We start from the raw sequence: 15,155 nt of genomic DNA, 5'->3' as shown, positions 1-15,155 counted from the left end.
GATATAATGGCTAAGAACTGGTCTGAGCAGGCGTTAGCTTTTGGAGATATTCGAGCTTAGCGCGAATATTTCCATTGCTACGCCTGCATTGATAATAGGCGATAGCGATGTTAGCAACTGGTTTTAGTCCCTAACAGGTTGGTTACGCCCACTTTGCATGTCATTAGTGATAAATATCGCTGACATGCAAAGCAAGCCCCAAACCGCTCGCTATCGCCTACAAGCTGTCGCTAACTGCTGTTAGCGACAGCTTGCTAATAGGGCAATAGAATTATCGCCGCTTAGCGGCCTAAAGCGACGATATTCTCTTATCGTCCTCCTTGATAATATGCCCCTCAGTGACATGGGAGTCTGATTCCCAATTAACACTATCAGCCTTTCAGGAGCATTATCTGATAGGCTGTGATGAAAGGAGTTTGGAGGGAAGGGACTGCAGACAGGAGAAATGAGCTTTGGTGAGAGTGGACAATGGAAGGATACAAGGTCAATAAAAGGTGGAGGTGGGCAGTTATAGGACACAGGGTATAAAAGTGCAATGAGGGAACAGATGGGGAAGTGAGCAGTGCTGGGCCTTATTTGCAAAGCAGCCCTGGCAAAAATGCTCAAACCATCTTCCCCTTTGATATTTCACTTTCCACCCCTTTATCTCTCTATGTTTCTCCTTCCTTCCTTCCCTTCTCTTCTCTTCTCTTCTCTTCTCTTCTCTTCTCTTCTCTTCTCTTTCTCCTTGGATTCGTGACCCTCGTTCCCTCTCTCTAGAAGACTTTTTATCTGCTGCTATCGATAGGGGAGCTGGAGAAAGTGACAGACGCTCCAGCAGAGGCACTGGGACCCGGATTGTCTCCAGCCCACCAGGATATGCCGGGTGGAATAAAAGACCAGTCTGGCCCTGAAAGTGAGATTATTAGGGAGAGGGTTGAGGTTTATGAGAGGGAGTGAAAGGAGTACCAAGCTGTGATAGAGAAATGAGCAGTCACAGAAGAAGTGGATAATGACATCAGAGGTAGACAGTGACACTAGCACTGCCCCAGTGTCATGATCTTCCGTAATGAGAGAGGAAACAGCATCACCCCAGAAAGCCAAGAGACATAGGGTTGTGAGAATTCGTTTTGAATTTTGCAGGAGTAGAACCACAAGATCCAGAGGGCATTAGGGCAGCCACTATGTCTTCTCCAGTGTTTTGTACTGCCTATTTTAGCACCTCTCCTAGAAAGGGCAGGTGTTTGACAATCGTTTGAGAGCTGATGGACCATGGCTCTTTGTTCGAATTTCTCCTCGAGGCCACTTGGATTCATTGTTCCAGTCTTTGTTAGCTCTATGTCATCGGAGCTTTTCTTTGAGTGCTCTGAAACCATCAATCGCTCCTTGGCCCAGAGCGCCTTTCCTGCCTTTTCTTGTCCCCTCAGCTGCAGACACTCCGTAGAGCGGGAGGGCTCATCTGCAGAAAAGAGAAGGAATCGTTTGGCAGCTCGCTTCTGAACTTTTCCTGCACGTTCCTTCCCCGAACGCTGGTTTTAACCACTTCCATGCTAATGACAAGGTCAGCTCGTCATGGAGTGCCCATTCATTTCAATGGAAATTACATTCAATGTCTAGGCACTGGCTTAGCATTCAATTAAAGAGGAAGCCCCTTCTTCCTACCTCAGCCGTGCCTGGGGGACTCGCCTACGCTCTGAGCTGCTGGAGCACCTCGCAGAGAACAAAAATCCATCATTCTTCTTCCCTGGATATTTTTCTGTTCTTTTTTCTAAGCACATGTGCTTGATTTTGTTTCTTTATACGAGACTAGTCACTTTAACCAGAGGGTCAGCGCACACTCCCAGCACGAGAGTGAAGATCGCGCTCATATTTATTTTGACTTTTTTATTATCATTTGTATCTTTTCCAGGGATTACAGCCTTGCTACTTTGATTAAACTATCAGATGGCATTTTAGGATCGCAGCTGCTTGCAGATTATCCGTAGGAATTACGGCAGATACATTTAGCACTAGTGAGCCCTCATTCTTTGATGACATTTATCTGAGCTGCAGCCCTTCCCTGTATGTACAGCATGCAAGTTGGCCTAGAGGAGGGGGGGTTTTAACACAGCTACCATTCATACTGTCATAGCGGGGTGTCCGTTGTTATTAATAGCTGTGCTTTCTTTCATATACAGGGTGCCACCATAGGTTCCTGGTACCTCGAGAAAGAAGGATTTCCCGTGTTAAGGAAAGGACCGAAGAGGCCCTGTGGTGGTGGACCACTGCCTTTTATTTTTTTATCCATTTCCATTTTCCCCAGCCTATTTCTGTGCAGGGTAGGGTGTTATATGCTCCCTGCGGAGTAGTGCAAAGGAGAACTGTGAACTGTACATCGCCCCTGCTGGATCTGTTCCTGAGGGTTGTTGGCTGGTGTGATGTGCACCAATCTTAACCTGACAGATTGACACGCCGAAGTAGCATACCGAGCCTGGGTGATGGACACCAATGCGGTCCTCACCTTCATTTTAGAGACTATGTCTGCCATGCAAGTGGAGGTTCATGCTTTTCTAACTGAAAAACCTGACCTAAGAAATGGGTACTATACAGAGAGATGTGGCTAGACTAGTTAGAAAGGGTAAGCCAGAACATGCTGGAGGGTCTTACATCAGGGAGTGGATGTTGCATACCGCCACAGCACCCGCAAACAGGTGTACCTCTAAGCCATCAAAACCCATTTCAACAGGAGGGAGAGCATCTAGAGCTGGGTAATTAAACACCCCTCACTCTCCCCATAGTTGGCATCAAGGCCGGCAGCAATTCAAGTCATTCAGCCTTCACAAATACTCTTGACTGCCCCTGAAGGATTCTATGGGATCCAAAAAACTGCACAGAGATACGCAAGCTGTTTGAAAGGAAATTGCATCTGCTAACTTTGGATCGAGAATTAATCACTCTCAAGCAAGGCTCCGGGACCTTCTAACATATATTACCACGTTCAATCGCCACTTGGACAAAACGGATTGGCCACAAGAAAAGAGAACCACCTTGTTTTATCAAGGGCTTTGTGTGGAGGTGAAAGACTGTCTTGCTCAAGTGATCCCCCTGCCTCATACATGCAAACAATTGATCAAACTCACAGTACAGCTCGATCATAGGATGCAGGAAAGGAAGAATGACAAAAATCGATGTGACTTCAAGTACTTTGTGCCTCTAGGTCGACCAGGCCCTGGAGAAGTGGCAAAAGCCCCAGAAGGAGTGTAACCCATGAAAATAAATGGGATACGAGATCCCTTACAGTCGAGGAAGGGGAAAAGAAATGTAAGCACATCTCTGTCTCTATTGTGGAAAAGGAGGACCCTTTATCAAAGACTGAAAGGCCAGAACTAGGCATTTGGAAAGAACACCACAGTCCAAGACTCAGGCAATAGTTCTGGGGCAATGGAACAGGAGTGACAAATCAGAAAAATAGCAAACCCAAGCCAGCATGAGACCCCTAGCTCGGGGAGAAAAGACTAAGAGGTCACTCCTATAAATGCGAATACCATACAGCATTCGGGTCCACACCTGAAGTGTGCTTGTCTCTTTGGATGAGGGATGGAATATTGTCACAAGTACCAGCTTTGTTGGATTCGGGAGTAACGGGTAACTTCATTGACAGAACATACGGCAAAGACTTTGGAGTGACTTGTCAAAAGAAACAGGTACCCGAACCTGTGAAGGCAGAAGACGGAACAACGTTCACATCAGGACCCGCCAGATACCATGTACAACCTATAGTCATGTAGTTCGGGAAGGAACACTACGTGAGAATACAGTTCGACCTGATAGATGTGCTGCACTTCCGGTTGATTCTTGGTATGCAATGGTTCACGCTGCATGACCCCACTATAGGATGGGCCAGTCGTTGATGCCCCTTTCTGCAGAGAACATTGTACTAAGAACCAAGCAGTGCTGCCCCAACCTATGGATTCACAAGCACACCTTCTGTCAGTTGAATGTGAAGACCAGGGACTATGTTGTGTTACATCTTTACCTCCCAATTATTACTGTTTCTGCTCTGTATTCAATAAACAGGTAACGAGTGGCCTCCCCCCCATGGGGAGCACGATTGCTGGATTGAACTGACTCCAGGAGCAGCAATCCTGTGTAGCCGTATTTACGTTTTGACAGAATCGGAGACTCAACATCTCAGGGACTACCTGGACGAAAACCTAGCCAATGGTTTCTTATGTGCTTCGTCTTCCCCTGCTTCCTCTCCTCTCCTATTCATTCTGAAGAAGGAAGGCGAGTTGAGGATCTGCATTGACTACAGAGCTATTAACAGAGTCACCATAAAAAACGATAGCCCTTGCCTCTTATTTCGGTTGTGTTGGAAAAGCTGAATGGATAGACTATCTTTACGAAGCTGGTTCTCCGTGGCGCCTATTACCTGGTGAGAATGAAACAGGGTGATGAGTGGAAGACGGCATTCCGAATGAAGTTTGGACTTCAAATACCAGGTTATGCCCTTCGGCCTGTGTAATGCTCCATCAGTGTTTCAGTACTTTATGGATGTAGTGCTTCATGGACTCCTAGACGTGTGCTCCATGGTGTACATCAATGACATCCTAATATCCTCTTCCAGTCCTATGGAGCATGTGACACATGTAAGAGCCCTACTGGACAGACTGCAAAATAACTCATTGTATACCAAATTGGAGAAGTGTTTGTTTCATGCCTCTGGTGTGGAGTTCCTGGGATATGTTATCAATGCCAGGGGAATACGGATGGGCACTAGGTAGGTGGATGAGATCACACAATGGGAACCCCCATCAAATCTCAAGGTCTTGCAGAGCTTCATTGGCTTATCCAACTTCAACAGGAGGTTCATCAAGGACCTTTCTAAAATTATTTATCCTTCATTTTGACGGCCCAAGCTGAAGCAGCCTTCCTGGGAGGGTAGTCCTGTTTCTCCCAAGCACCTCTGCTACAACCTCCAGATGCTCAGCTACCATTTGTTCTAGAAACAGACACCTCATACCATGCTTTGGGGGGTATTTTGTCACAAAGACATCCCGATACAGGCCAGTTACATTCTGTGGCCTTTTGTTCTAAAAAATTCACCCATGTGAAAGAACTATAGCATTACGAATAAGGAATTGTAGGCAATCAAAAAGGCATGTGAAGAGTGGATACATTTTCTACTGGGGGCAAGCGTATGGTTGAGTTTTATACAGACAACAGAACTTTACATTTCTGAACACTGCCAGGGCGCCCACTCCGTGGCAAGTGCGTTGGTCCTTTTCCCTTTTTGGATTACGATTTTATTATCAAATACCCACCAGGACCTCAACATGGCAAAGCAGGCGTGTTATCCAGAACTGAAGCTGTCTTAACAGAAGAGGATACACCTGACGCAGAACCCCCCTGGCATCCTGCATAGGGCAGTATTCCTATAGAAAGAAATAGCCTTGATCACAGAGGAAGACTTTATGGAAGACCTAAAGGTATGCCTCTCTGCTGTGGACAAACAGGGGTGGTTGGGAGATGACCAATCAAGAGAAGTGAGAAAGAGGGTCTGTTATACCGTCTCCATGCATTGTACACACGAGAAGCGGGGTGGGCCCACAATTCTACCATGATAGGACAAATGGGTGTATACAAAACCAATACTCTCATAGAAAGACATTTCTGGTGTCCTGGGTTGCGGGCAGCTGTTAAGCAGTATGTCAAGGAGTGTGCAGTTCGTGCCCAACCAAAGTCTAGTCATACAAAACCTGCTGGACTGCTGTGTCCTATCACTATTCCACCCACTTCAAGGCACACCGTCTCCATGGACTTCATCGTAGAGATGCCACCTAGCAACGGACATTCAGTGATACTGGTGTTGGAGGATCATCTAACAAAAATGGGTCATTTGTTCCGATCAAGGCAATACCTACATCCTCCGTCTTAGCAAATGTCTTCTTGCAAAATGTGGAAATAGTACATGGTATACCCACAGGGATTATAAATGACCGAGGAACACAGTTCACATCCTGATTCTGGCGAGAACTCTGCAAAACCATGAAGGTCGATGCTTGTTCATCTACAAGCTACCATCCGCAAACCCGATTGGAAGACCGAGCGCTTGAACCAAACTCTGCAACAGTACTTACAATGTTTTTCAGTGCTATGCTAAACAGAATAGAGTACCCTTGTGTGGACTGCCAAATTCGGTTACAACAATGGGAAACACACCATGTTGGGGTGTTCTCCGTTTTATTGTGTATATGGGTTCAACCCCAACATGCTTCCCTTTGAGTGGTCAGTGGTAGCAAAACATCCCTCTATACAGGAGCATTATGCACATCTCCGTGCGGTACTCCTAGAAGTGAAGGGTTAATTAGCCAAGGACCAAGAAGCTGGTAGGCACTTTGCAGACAAGAAACAGTCTAAGGAGCCTTCTTATCAGGTAGGGGAAAAGGTTTGGTTAGCTACTTAGTACCTACATTTAAAGGGAGTCAACAAACTAAAACCTGAATATGTAGGGCCATACCCAATTGTAAAAATTGTAAACCCTGTTGACTATGAAACTGGCTCTACCGTTGTCATGGCGTATACACCCTGTTTTTCATGTCTCCCTTCTGTGTCTTTGCCCACAGAACACAAGGGTGTCTAGCACTCCAGTGCCTGGGGATGTGGACGATAAACTGGAGTACGAGGTACAAAGAATATTAGATTCCAGTAGTCGGAGAGTGACGCAGCTTGAGCGACTGACTGCCTCTTTGCCTTCCAGTACTGAATGTTTATACCTTACCCAATGCCCATAACCTCAAAGGCAGGTATCCCCTTCCCATTATCCACTACTTTTTAACCTTTACATCCCTCATCTTCTTAATACTATATATTGATTCTCACATTCATGCTATAACAAACATACGTTTGCTGATTGATTATATATGCTGCTTAACTGACAAAGATGTGTTAAAATTAGATCCAATTATTTGAACATTATGACTTTTATCTGACCAAGGTGTGGTAAAATTAGATCCAACTATTTTTTTTTTTTTTAAAGATCTGTTTATTGGATTTTCTGTTACATTTACAATATATGATATGTACATTCGTCAACACAGTATCACATAGCATAGATTATTTACTGCAGCAAATAAGTTGATTTGTGTGCTCATGCCTTGGAGAAGCATGTGCTTGGTTGTTTCCCACTAGTTTCCTGTATTAAGGTTTCTGTATATAATGTCCATTGCTCATTTGTTTAACAGAAATGTCCATGCTACATTTGTCACATTCCAAACAATGTGACTTGCATGTGGAAGGCAGTAGACAGATAAGCTCATCAACTATATTAAACATAAACAAAGGTAAGAGTTGAGCGATGCAGCAATAGTTTTCCCTTGTATATCAACCCATCTTTCCATATCCCCAGTTCTGCCTACAATATTTGATGACTACAATAGATATTTATGCCCCCATGGATAGAGACTTTGAAAAAGCAGAGCAGGCATTTACACAGGTGACTGGTAGGCTGTGTCGCTGTATGCTTCACCCCACTCTCGTCAGTCAGGTGTCTACTCTTCTATGAGTCAGTTGAATATAGTGAGGGGCTATCAAAGGCAGGCTGCAACCAGTGGGAGCTAACTTGGTGCTGTCACCTCATATGTATGCAAGAGGGGGCACTCTGTATGTGTCGACCATGGTGTAGTAAATAGTAGAGAAGGATATGGAAATGGTTCTACTTACTGTGTTAACTACAGTCAGAAGTAAGTAAACGTGCATTTCATGAAGAGGAAGATGATGTTTGAGGAGCTGTGCAGTGTAAGGGTTTGACACAAAAAATGCCAAAGTGGACGAACACAGTGAAGTGTGCAGTGGCAGGAGGAAAGTGAGAGGAGATGGGAGCAATAATCGGAGAAGTGATCAGTGGGTAGAAAGCAGAATACAGAAGAAGTGAGAAGTGTCAAGAAAGGTTTGCAAGAGATGGGAGAGGATAACAATGAACAAAGACATGGACAGTGATGTAAGAGGTGGGCTTTGAAAAGAAAGAGACGTGCATGGGAAATGGTTACTGGCAGGAGAGTTAGACAAGGGGACAAGGTAGTGAGTTCAAGAGGCAGTGAATTAAACTGTTGTAGTGGGGGAGATTGTGGATGTGACCTAGGCAGTCACAGGAGAACTAGTTCTTGATACCACAACAGACTTTACTTAGTGAGGGCAATATCGGGTCCATTGACATGAATGTACAAGTGTAAGGTCAGAGAATTAAGTATTGTAGCTAAAGTGTCCCAGTGCAATCTCTATTGCGCCCCTCACACCTATCACCCTCACAATTAAACTCACCTTCTAAATGTTTAAGGATGGGTGACTGACTCAAAATCATTTTGCTCTGAGCGTGATAAGGGCTTAAAAAGCACGTTTGAAAGCTATAGTTATAGGGAGCATGCAACTTTCAATAACCCATTCGATGCCATGACCCATTCGATGTGTTCACATAGCAAGTTTGAAGAATATTATTTTAGAGAACATATGCAACTCTCAATAACCCATTCAATGCGATACCTAACTGTCCGAGAACTTGACCACACTTGCGTTTGGAGAGGGGCCCTACAAGTTTTTCCACAATCTTTGGCGGCAGAGCGGTATTACAAAGAATTCAAGCCATTGACCATGGCTATTTTTGGTGCTAGAACTTGGGACCATACTATTTGCAAGAAATTAGCTGTCAAATACAATTTCTTTGTAAGATGGCTCCTTTGCACTCCTTAGAATGACAAGGATAGAGACACGTTTGCCAATTCATATAGATGTGTGCCTCCACATCCTCTTATTTGAGAGGAGATTTATGCTCTTGCTCTACTTGTTCTACTGGTTAAAACTATAGAGTTCACCAGCACATACAACATTAAACCAGCCATTTATGAATTATTAGATGATCCCAGAGCAAGTTAATGTCCTATGGTTTATTTTGTTAGATGATAGATTTCGAGTATAACCATACCCAAGGTATTCTGGCAAACGTAGTGTTAACAGTCTAATGAGTTGGAGAAAGTGCCAGTGTGGAACACACGAAGTTGGTTCCAGAGTTTAGTATTCGCACACAGACATGTGATTAACCACCTGGGGTGAGCTAGAGGGTTGATAATTGTCAGAGCAGGTTTGAAGCAGCAAATGCAGCTATCATCGAGAATGGCAAGATGTTCAGAGGCATACCATGGAAACTTCAAAATGATGACATTATGCAACGTTAGTTTTAAATCAGTTGAACTTGAGTAAACTCACAAGTCACGGTAAGCGCGTTGATAACCTCTGCTTGCAATTATTTGGTACAAGTGGTTTCATGGGTTCACGCAGGGTTTAGAGCATTGTGAAAACCTTGGGTATTCAGGTTTGAGGAGAAATAAGAGGGCTCAATGATTTGGGGTGTGCATCAGGGGTGGCCATGTGCCGCTGCATGTTTAAAATAGATTAATTAATTGATAAATGAATTTGGTCTGTTACGTAGGTGGCTTTTTAACACTAGTAATATGAATGCATTTGAGTTTGTATATCGAAAGAAGAGTGTATTCATCGTGCTGATGGTTGTCTATTGATTCCTTTTTATTGTCACACGCCCCGATGAAGGGATTATCCTGAAATGCTTTGTGTGCTTTTACAATAAAGTCGTGACATGTGGAATCGTGGAATTCTCCTGTGTCTTTATGAAAAAATGGTATACGAAGACGAGAATGAGTATAATGAATTGATGAGTTTGAGATGAACAAAAGAGAAAAGAAATGGAGTAAATAAGTGGAATAAGTTGAGGGGTAACATTACAAATTAATTGATTGGATTCATTCAGCAATGTTTTTGGCTGTGCAGTTTGGATGGGGATCAAAAGAGGTGCCCACGTGTCGGTTCATTGTTTTACTCTCTCCATACTACATTAACTACTCTGGGTTGTTCAAATGTATGTTTAAACCATACTCAAAATCAGCAGATCTGATCCCAGCATTACAACCACAATGTTGGTGGTGGCCTTTATGTCAGATAATTGCAAACTACAGAAAGGGCATTAAACCCTTGTCAACACAATCATCCCTCCTGCTGAGCACCAATCAGGCACAGACCGAAACCTAGAGTGGGCCTCTGAGGTGCAAATGTTTGCACCTAATAGACCCCTCCTCTTTCTCAAAATAACTACTGTTGTCTCAACGACTAGAGGAGAAATGGCAGTATTGCCGTAAAATGATTTGAGTGACTAGGCATTATTTACCTGCTACATTCTATGGGAGAGTTGATTACTGGCATCTCCTGTTTTGAAATGTCTGCCAGTTCATTTCAACTTGGTCCTTTGCTTCACGCGGGACCTGGAAGGCCACACATATATGTTTTTTCCTTCAATGTCATGCACAGTGAGTGAGGAGTGTGTACTGTATTTGGCAGTATGGTGACAAGAATCCATTTTGTGTCCTTTAGATTGTGTGGTTCACAAGAGAGGGTTTAGAGTCTGGCAGACAGGGATGTGAATGGTACAAAAGTCCCTGGATTGCCTCAAAGGATCTAGACATTACAATTTGTGTGGCCTACTGTAATACACCACAAGTAAAAAGTGAACCAAGGAGAAGCTAGTGCTTAGTTTATAAAATAATGAGTACCAGTGCCCAAAGCTGTGTTTAAAATCACAGGGCACTTAATTCCAAGGTTGCGTAGTCATGAATCTGCCACAGGCCTCTTTAATCCACTGCCAGACATTCCCTGCCCTTTTATGTCCCTCCTGTGGACTCCTGGTTTCTCCTTTTTTCCAGGTTTTCGGCCTTTTTCTTCCTTCCCTCTCTCTTGCACTCGCGAAAAGTTTATCAAACAAGTGCTGGTTCCCAAAACTGAGTGCCCGTGGCACCCACTGGCAACCACCGGCTCAAATTAGGCACTGGGAGGTGCTCTATAGTTCAAGAGAACCCTGCTTCCAGCTAATGCATGGAGAGGTTGGAGATGTAATACGGAGAGTAAATGAAATTTCCATCAAATTCATAGCTGGCAAGGACCGGCGATCCTTGGAAATGACCATAATCAGTTAGTCAGTCAGATAAACTTTGTTAGGTCAGTATTGGCCATTAAAGCACATAAAACACACAAGACAAAAATACTAAAACTACTGAAATACATAATAAAAAGGAAGGACAAATAATTCATATACAATTGCCAGTACAGATCTCTGAACCATCTAAGCCCTTTATATAAAAACTGTATCTAGCAATCTGAGGACATTTACTCAGAGAGCAGTAAGGCTACAAAAGAGACCATTAAAATGCATTTGTATACAGTACTTAGATATTATAAAAAGAGGGGCACTAATATATTAGAATAAAAATTCCTAAAAATCAGCTCAATGCATAAACTATTTTTTTCTTCGTCTTAGGGCACCTGATAAAAAAGTAGCAACACCAAAATAGTTAAAGGGTTAAAACAGCATTTGCAGGTTTATCAGGGCTGGCGTCACTTGTGCAAAATTACAGTGCTTTGAAAGAGGTAAAATCTATGTTTTCCGTAGGTCGTTAAACAATTCTTAGAAGAAAATAAAATGTAAAGAGAACTTCTTCCAAAAAGTCATCACAAGCACAGGGCTTTAAGGCACCTGGCTTAAAAAAGCCCTTTGGGACAGTGAACACCAGTGGATATAATTAAACTTGAACCCAATTGAAAGAAAATGTTGGCGTGGGTTCTTATTATAGGTCCAATATTGTTGTTCAAAAGTCCCTGGGCTCAATATAAGGTATTGCCTTATTGTGGCTTGATGATTTCCCTATTTCCACTTTCTGCCTTTCTTCTGTCTAGAAATAGCGATGTTATGTCTTTCAACTCATAGGGATATAGCTGTCTATGGTGGTTACACAGACTGGAGCGCCCTAAGTTGGCTAGCTTCTCCGAACCATAGTCCAACCAAGGGATATCAATAGCCCTATCCAGCGCCATACAGTCTTCTAAAACAGACTGGTTCAGGGTAGGAGTAGGGCTAGACCATATTTTTAGTCACTGTATTAAAGGAGCCATAGCTATAAGGTCAGAAATGCAACTCTGTCCAATTTCATCATATTCCTTGAACACCTGGAGATCACAGGCATCCTTATAACCCCAGACATCACTACCATATGTAGTCATTGGTATACATTTCTCATGATAGATCTTCAATATTGGATGAAGAGGTTTGGCCCCCAAGCTCCTGGCAAAGTCCATTGTGGCTCCTGCTGCTCTAGCCAGAGTGTTATTTTGAGAGTGCACTGGTTCTAGTTGAGGATACTCTGGCACTATTTAGAGTAGGGCAGTTGCAGCAAAATTGCAAAAATTGGCTAATGTGCAGTTGCTATATTAAGAGTGCAATGATGTTGGCAGCGCTCTAAATACGTCCGATGGGACATCTGCCACATATTGGCAAATGGGTCCTCGGAATCCTCTATTTTAAAATAAACCAAATAGAGTTTCAATTGTATAATCCATACAAATATGCATTAATACACAGGAAAAACAAATATTCAGATATGAAAAAATCCAGAAGTTCTTTATTGCAGTTTGGTTTTCTACATGTTCGTTAAGAAATAAATATTCAGTTTTGCAATGAAAATGATAACGGACTGTCAGCCTAACATTATACTGTTAAGTCAGTATTGTAGGTGTACCATTGCAAGATGTAAACAAATGAATAGAATATATTCAGTGAAAAATAGAAAGTTAGCAACCTAGGTCAAAAATGTTTATTTACTTGGGTTCCTGGAAGTTGTAAAAAGACAATTGAATGATAAATGTATAGTAATCATGTAGAACACAATTACATTGCCATACAAAATGTATTTTAATTCGATATTCTCACGTATGGATTTCCTAAAGAATCAAGGGGTTGGAAGATGAAGCTCCTGAGTTAGTTTTCAAACTATATACCACTCACTTCTTTTCTGCTTTAATGGTTCATGCAAAAGTCTTGAATAATTGCATTATCTAATACATAATCTATGTGAAGACAGTATTCAGAAGCAGCTGATAAGGATATAAAAATAGCCCTTAATGCACCTACAATTATATTCACCCTCCTATGAACCCATCCTATGACACTGGTGGTATTGGTGGAAAACCTAAATATTCTTGGATGACTCCGTAAAGCATGTTCTAGGGCCGCTCTTAAATTTTTGTCAAGCTCTAATTGCTGACAAACAATGGCTGTTGCTCGTCCACTTCTCACCAATACCTGACGGCCTTCCCTTTTCACTCCAAAGGATGGCATCTCCACACAAGCAGTCTTTAAAACGTGCATTAATTAGTTACACTCCATCATTTTGCTCTCCTGTTCATCACATTCTCTACTCATAGACTGCCTGACTTGCCTGTTCCAACTCTGGGGGTTCAAACTTACCATCCCAATCCTACAGATTCTCTCTTGTATGCTTAAACTTTGGGATCTCCAGCACTGAGCTACTTAACTGCAACCAGGAACAATAACCTCAAAGGCTATGTTAGCATTTTCCATTTAGTTCTTCTGGTACAATTTGTGTATTACTCTTCGTAGAGCATTCTGTAATATCCAATGACAGCACCTAAAAATAGTGTGGCTTCCATAAGGTGTCACACTTACCTCTGCCTCTCTAAGAAGGAGGTGATGGATCAAATGATATGCCCATACCTTCATGACTGCTAGGAGACGCAACCCAAAGTGCTGCAAATGGGTCCTCGATTCAATATCAATCCGAATGCCGATTCTCAATTTACTTGAGTAACACCAAAGTTCCTAATTTTATGGTTCCATACTAACCACATGCTTCTCCATATCTTGCCTCCTAATACTAAGGACTGTCTTCAAACCCCAGTTCAAGAATTAACCAGATTTGTTTGTATATAATGGTGTGATAACACACATACACTTTTTTATCCTTCTAACAGAAGCACAAATGTTACAGACTTCAAATTCATTATTCTTTCCCTTGTTCCTCATAGGAATACAATATGATATATGTTTCACACACCCTGTTTGTCTATTATGGCAAAGATTGGGGTACCCCCTTTAAAGTGTCATTAAAGTCTCTATCATACCCGGGGATTTTGTGGTCCACATCTAAAACAGTGGGACTTCTGAGATAGCTGCTTGGGCAGGTGGTTGTAATGAACATGTTTACGATGGTACTCCAGTTGTGTTTCCCTGGTGAGCTAACCAATGGATCAGAAAACGCATCCTCTTCTGATAACTTCATTCCCTCATGAGCAGCCCTCCAACCTGAGCAAAGGCACCGCATATGTAAATGGCATCACATCTTAGGCCTCTGAAGAACCTAGCAACAGGCAGCCATGCAGGAGTATGTCAACAGACTATGTGCGAAGTGCGCAAAACAACTGCAGTCAAGATCATCCATCTGTGATTCCTCTGTGGTTATTAGATGGCAATACTGGTAGATGTCTGTTAGAGGCTGCTTCCTCTACTTTATTAATTGTAATAGGAAACAATGAATGAATATTCCTGAAAATTCAGTGTCCCTGTTGCAATTCAGTGTTGGTATGAGAAGTTGCATGGACTGTACAAAATTCAATGTGCATTGGATAAATCTTACACAATTCTGTTGCAAGGTAATGTGTGTATGAGAAGTTGAATGGACTTTACAAAATTCCATTCCACTAGGATGAACCTTACACAATTCTGTTGCAATGTAATGTATGTATGATACATTGGGTGGACCTTACACAAATCCAAGTTGTGAGTTACACAACACCAGCCAGATGTCAGAACCTAAGGTCCTCGTCATGTGGTGGGCAGGCTACCCAGTGTAGATCACAGATTCACCACACATGCCATGAATCAAAAGCACTGTTCTTAGAATGCTTAACTGATATTTATCCATACTTTCCCCGTTCTCAGTTCCCACAGGTATTTAATGATAGAATACGGGGGTGATTGGGTGATGGTGTTTCTCATAAGAGAATGCATTTACAGTATTATCAAACTCCCAATAAGGCACACAGACTTCTCTGGGGGTGGCACTAAATTATGTGCCTCAAAGTGTTCCTGTTCCTCTGGCCCAAGTCTATTCTTTGGGATTACTGTGTCCTTGGTGGAACCAGAGATTTCTGCCATCCATGCAACGTTCACTGGCTCAACTTGCACATGATCCTGAGAAACCCCTTTTTATTGCCTTTAGCATCCAAGTTTCACATAGTACTAAATGAATGATCAGATTATTTATAAGAGATGAGACAGACAAAAGAAC

The sequence above is a fragment of the Lissotriton helveticus genome, chromosome 5_1 (genome assembly GCF_964261635.1).
Source record: "Lissotriton helveticus chromosome 5_1, aLisHel1.1, whole genome shotgun sequence".
Classification (NCBI taxonomy): Eukaryota; Metazoa; Chordata; class Amphibia; order Caudata; family Salamandridae; genus Lissotriton; species Lissotriton helveticus.
This window is presented reverse-complemented; position numbering follows the sequence as displayed.